The sequence below is a fragment of the Aedes aegypti genome, chromosome 2, assembly GCF_002204515.2.
Source record: "Aedes aegypti strain LVP_AGWG chromosome 2, AaegL5.0 Primary Assembly, whole genome shotgun sequence".
NCBI classification, from domain to species: Eukaryota; Metazoa; Arthropoda; class Insecta; order Diptera; family Culicidae; genus Aedes; species Aedes aegypti.
This window is the reverse complement of record NC_035108.1, coordinates 101,363,838-101,370,336: the sequence shown is the minus strand read 5'-3', so window position 1 is coordinate 101,370,336 and position 6,499 is coordinate 101,363,838. Positions and strand designations below refer to the sequence as shown.

General features: G+C 39.3%; 1 long non-coding RNA gene across 1 annotated transcript; it reads left to right on the top strand.

Annotated features, from left to right (window-relative positions):
• The first annotated feature begins 295 nt into the window (after positions 1-295).
• Positions 296-1,139, top strand: LOC110675104. The gene is made up of 2 exons (XR_002499283.1): positions 296-403; positions 520-1,139. It is a non-coding gene; the product is annotated as an uncharacterized LOC110675104 (long non-coding RNA).
• Positions 1,140-6,499: the final 5,360 nt, after the last annotated feature.

Sequence of the window (6,499 nt, the reverse complement as noted above, 5' to 3'; positions counted from 1 at the left end):
CATTTGTTGTGTACCTTTGATCTTTCTGGACAAACATTGAAAAAGGGACACAGTTTCCTATGCGTTTAATTTTCAGTTTTATTGAAAACAGTAAAAATAGCTTCATATTCCAATACGCTATGTTCAATTAGAATAAACGGTGCTCTTGTGACGTTACTTTGGAATTTGCATGAATTGATTCTAATTCGATTTTTGCTACTTTTGATGAAATGCAAAAATATGCTTTGGTTAATTAGGCGATTTTATCATGTTTGTCCATTGTTTAAGATCCGGGCTTACAGTGACGGTTCGTGACAGCAAAATCTGGGCTCACTGTGACGTAGAGAAATTTTATATTGGTTTTTTCCTCCCAGCATTTAACCATCTAACAAATTCACTCGAAACTTGTATGGATATCTCGGCAGTACGTGACGTAAAACTCCCAAAAGTCGATTTTTAATCCTCAATCGCAATAATCTGATGTCTGCATGTTCAGGCAGTAAACGAAATAATTTTTCTCTGTCTGTCCACCTTCTCCAGGTACTCACAAGTCCAAAATCATCGGTTTTCTCCAGTCGCTTGAGTTCAGAAAAATGTGAACCATAGCCAGATTGGAGGAGGTCCCAACGCTAATGGTAATGACGTCGGATACCACATCGGACACGTCGGGACCGGACACCCGCAGTTCGATCCACCTAAGTACCTTCACCCGGACTGCCCAGGGAGACTATTCCGGAATTCCACCACAAAAGTTAATCCCTTTGTTTCGCCAACAAGACGAGTTAATTCGTTCACTTCGTTCTCCGCTCATTATGCTGATCTCGTCTTCCTTGGACGGTTCGGCGTTGGTGTCCAATATGAGCCTGGGAAGGCCCGGCACGAAGCATATGCGAAAGAAGGCGACTTTGCTTCGAATAAATCCTTTCGGGCCGGTCATTTACATTTTTATACGCAAATTTCCCACGTTCAGACGATTGGCTTGCGGCGTTTTCGTCGGAGGATCGACTGGAGAAAGTGTGAAAATTATCGTCCACAAATACATGCATATTCATGAGTGGGATGCAGAGAACTTGTAACAGATTAACTAGAAGGTTTTAGAATTAGTCATCCCGGGTGATCGGTTCCAATCTGGATTTAATGATTAAAGTCCTTAAAAGGTACAATAATTCATATTCGAACTTTAACTCTGAAAGCCCCGGGACATACCTTTTTTCAATCGACTGGTGCTTAGAAACAAATAAGTTTATTGAAATGCGGTTTTCACTATGATCAATGAGATGATTTAGACTTCCTGAGAGTGGGGTTTTCAAACCGGAAGTTTAGGTCTGGGCAGGGTTTTCAACAGGAAATAAGTGTTCCCAAGTCACATTTCACGACGAAACTAATATTTAACGAGAGGTTTCTAGCCATTTCTAGACTCTAAGCAACGGCCGAATGCAAGAATACATCATTTGATTTATTTTATAACATGGGGCGGAAACCGGAACCTTGTCCCGGAAGTACTTTCCGGGTAGGAGCCGAGGCTAAGGAACACATGTAAATTTGAACCAATAGGGCTACTTAAACATCATGGAATCATCTCAGAAATCCTTTCCAAGTCATCATTGGAATTATCAATTTTAGCATATGGTAGGGTCGCTTCTGGTGAACCAGGAGATAAACGTAAATAATTGGTAAAACTAGTCATGCGACCACTCAAACTTCATGAAATAATCTCATCGTTATTGTAGGAACCCGAATAAAAACGTACCTACCATTCATTGAATGGAATAAACCAATAATGTACAATATCCAGCTTTTTACGCTAGCTATAGCTATAAAACAACGAGGGGTAATTTGACTTTGACATTATTTGTCTACAGATTTTATAGTTTGGTCTTAGTAGGCAATCAGTTTAGATTGTTGATTGAAATGTCAATAATTTTCACTGGATTTGTTTAGCAGCTGCGAGTTTTTTGTATCACAATATCAACCTCATTTTTCATAAAACTATATTCTTTTCATTTTAGGCACACTGCAATGAATTTTATTGTATTGCTGTGTGCGTTTGAAACGCAAATATGAAATGCGGGAACACGAAACGCGGTAAGATTTTCCACAGGCAATCCGAAGTCAAAGTAAGCTTTTCTATGTTAGGTTGGCGGTGATATGTGTAATCGTTGCTAAGTGTCCATTGATTGTTTTGTCTTACCGCATGTGAAGAACATTTAGTGAAGATTTGCATCTTAAATGCACACAGCAATAAAAACTACTGAATTCATAGTAAAATTAAGAACTACACCAACGATTTTCAATCGACTACATTAATCTGTTAACTCTACCAAAACATAGAAAATATCACTACACAAGAAAATATATACTGTCTATTTAACCAGAATTGCACTATTTATGACTAGAAACATTCTAGATTTGACAAGTTTGGCATTATAGTTTTGACCACACTGCGTTGTACGGTGGGTGTCACGGATTGAAATACAATGCTTTGTAGTGAATGGTACTATGAATATGGTCGCATTTACTGCACTGCTCAGTGATTTTTACCACATATTAGTAAACTTAACAGATTTTTGTAGTCGGTTGAAAATTGTTGGTGCAGTTCTTAATTCTACCATGGATTCGGTAGGTTATACAACAAAATTTGTTTGCGTGCATCAGTTGATTACAATGGATCATTGAAGGCCGTTTTTGTAGGGGCTCACCGCATCAAAACAAAGGCGCCACTGTATATGGGATTTAACAATAGAAGTAATAAACCATAGAAGAAGAATGTCGCTGGCGTCGCAGTAGGAACATCTTTTGCTGGCGGAGATAGGCGGGGCTATAAATGTCAACGCGAAAATGTATGCGGTTTGACACTTATGTACCCAACATGTTTCTGAGCGAGAACCAAGGGAACACCAGCGACATTATTCTTCTATGGTTTATTATTTCTATTGATTTAACATTTAACATTGTGATAGCATTGCTGTTCTGTCAAACAAACAGGGCTACGGTGGCGCTATCTATGCTTTTCATAGCGGTGAGATGGTCAAGACAAGCGTGACCAGCCTTACAAAAACTGCTTCTCAGCTTAGAGTGCAATGGGCATTTCCACAGTTATTAACTGAGAGCTTTCTTTGCCAAAGTTGCTATTTTCGAATTCATATATCGTGTGGCAGGCACGATGATACTCTATGCCCAGGGAAGTCAAGGAAATTTCCATTACGAAAAGATCCTGGACCGACCTGAAATTTAAACCAGAAACCAGTTGCTTCGATATCCAGGAAAAATGCCAAAGCACTTGCTGTTTTGTTACTTTTGTTTCACCCCACTAGTGTAAAACGTAAAACTCAGCAAGGTTTTGCTTTGTAGCCGCAGACTCTGATCGTACGGCTAACGAAGGCCTCTAGAGTCAGGAGTTATTGTAGGGAATTAAACACGATTACATCCAGGCATTCCATCAGGAGAACTTCTAAAGATTCAATCATAAATTTCGCGTAGGTTTCTTTCAGCAGTTCCTTCAGGGTTTTAATCAGGACTAGCTCTAGGGATTCCATCGGAAGTTCCTCTCCGGATTCCATCGGAAGATCCCCTAGGAATTCCATCAAGAATTCTTCTGGGGGTTTCATCAGTTGTTCGTCTAGGGATTCCATCAGGAATTCCGTTTGGAATTCCTCCAGATATTCGATCAGGTGTTCTTTCAGGGATTGCACCTGGAACTCAACTAGGGATTTCATCAGAAGTTTCTCTTGGGATTCTATCAGGTAATATTTCATAGATTCTACCTGGAATTCCTACATGGACTCCGTCCATCGTTGCTCTAAGGATTCTATCAGGAGTTCTTCTCGGGATTTTAACAGAAGTTCCTCCAATGATTCCATCCAGAGTTCCTTCAAGAATATCTTTACAAATTCTTCCAAAGATTTATTCAGGAGTTCCCCCAGGAATTTCATCAGGAGCTCCTGTAGTGATTCTATCGAGAGAACCTTTAGGGCTTCTGGAGATTTCATCAGGAGTGGAAAGTCAAAATGCGTTTTAATCCTCCAGGGATTCCATCAAGAGTTCCTTCTGAAATTTCACCCGGAATTCTTCAAGTGATCAAATCAGATGTTCCTCGAAGAATCCCATCAATGTTTCATCTAGAAATATCAGGAGTTCATCTAGGGATGCTCAGGAGTTCTAACCGGAAACTTACAGGAATTCTTCCAGGGATTTTATCAGGAGTCCATTCAATGATTAGGAGTTCCTTGAAGAATATCTATAGATAGGAGTTCTTCCAAGGATTCCATCAGGAGTTCCCATAGGGATACTATCTGGAATACCTTAGGGCTTCCATTAGAGTTCTTCTGGGGATTACATCAGGAGTTCCTCCAGAGTTCTATCAGAGATTCCACCTGAATTGCTTCCAAAGATTCAATCAGGATTTCCTCTAGAGATCATATCAGGAATTCGTTGAGGAACTTCATCAGGACTCCTTCTAGAGATATCATAAGGAATTCTTCTAGGGATTCTTACAGGAGTTCCATCGGAGATTCTTCCAGGGATTACACCAGAAGTTCATTTATGGATAATTGCAGGAGTTTCTCTAGGGATTACATTAGGAGTCCTTCTAGGTATTGTATCAGGAGTTCCTCCAATGATTTCATCAGAAGTACCTTCAAGAATATTATAAGTTTTTGTAGGAATTTCTTTTGGAGATCCTTCAGTAAGTCTACCTAGTATTGCTACAGGAATTCTATCAAAAGTTTCTCTGGGGATTCTATCATAAATTACACCAGGGATTACGTCAGAAGTTCTTCCGAGGATTCCATCAAAAGTTTCTCTTTGAATTTCATCAGGAGTTTTTCAATAGATGCCATAAAAAGTTTCACAGGGATTCCATCAGAAGTTCTTCCATGGATTCCTTTTAACATACTTCTTAGATTCCATTACAAAATCCTCCTGGGACTCCATCACGAACAGCTTCTGGGATTCCATCAGAAGTTCTGTTAGAAATTCTATCAGGAATTCTTCTAAAGCTTCCTTCAGGAATACCTCTATGGTTACACTAGTTTTCATCAGGCTATTTGCTACGGATTCCTCCCGGAATTTATGAATGGATTGTATCAGAATTTTACTTCAGGGATTTTTTTGAGAGAATTCTTCAAGGGATTCGTCCAGGAATTCTTCAAATGAGTTCTCCCGGAATTGATCAAAAGATGCCTCAAGGAATTAAAATCTCCTAGAATCGTCATGGGTTATCAGGAATTCCTCATGAGATTTTACCAGAAATTTCATATAAGGAATCTATCACTGAAATTACTCTAGAAATTCCTTCCGGAATATTTCATGAAATTTCTCGCGGAACATCTCCAGGGATTCTTGGGGGTTTTCAGGATTTCATCCAGCAATTTTACCAAAAATGTCTCATAAAGATTTCCCAAGTAATTTGGGAACCCCCCAGTACATCCTCCAGTGACTCTATGAGGAGTTCCTCCTAGGATTCAAAAAAGGATCTACTTCAGGGATTGCTCTGAGAATTCCTTCATTGATTCCACCAGGAATTCCGTCGAAAATTCCGCTAGGATTATCTCTAAGGATTCCAACTAAAAATCCTCCAGGGTTTTCTCTAAGGATACCATCAGAGGTTCATCCATGGATTGCATCTGGAATTTGCCCAGGTAATTTTCCATGATTTCCTCCAGGAAAATCTGGAAGGATTTCAGCTGAAATTCTCATGGGGATTTCACTAAGAATTTTTTCAGAATATGTTCCAGTGATTTTACCGGGAATTCAGAAAATCCTCTAGAGGTTCTTCCAAAACATTCTGGAAAAAAATCCGTCAAAGGTTATATCAAGATAATCTCTAATGATCCTATAAAAACTCCATCAGTAGTTTCTTCATAGACTTCATCAGTAATTTCTCTAATTATTTCACCATTTTTAAATGAATTTCGTCAGGAGTTCTTCCAAGGTAAACACTGGGAATGCCACCAAAGTTTAGCTAGAATTTCCACAAGAAAAATTTAGCACAGCTTCGTCAGAAGTTCTACCAATGGTTTGTGAAGCTCAGAATCGTTGTTGGCAAGCGGGAGCACCACGAAGAACCTTGCATTCCATTCTGACATTACTATAGGAGTGAGGCGTCGAAGTTGTGCCATGCCTACTAGATCGTTTGATGTCCGATCCGATGTTACATTCTCGGAGTTCTTTCAACACGCTTTTGATTGTCAACCATCATAACAGGGTTGGAAGACAAGATCTATGACAATGTTTATTCAGTACCACACATCCTCCCTCTTCTCAGGAAAAAAAGTTTGAAGTGATGAGTTTTCACATCGTTTCCGTCATAACGAAAGCTTTCAGGAACTCAGGATATATATTTCACATCGCTAAGAACTTCACCGATGTATACTGTTTCATATTTCAACTGTTCACTTGTACATGCGACTATGAAACATTTTTCCGCTGTAGGATACCCACGCAATCAGAAAGGCGTTGAAATTATTGATCGGTTGAATGTCGTTCCAAACATTAGAAACGGCAAGCTAATTATATGAAA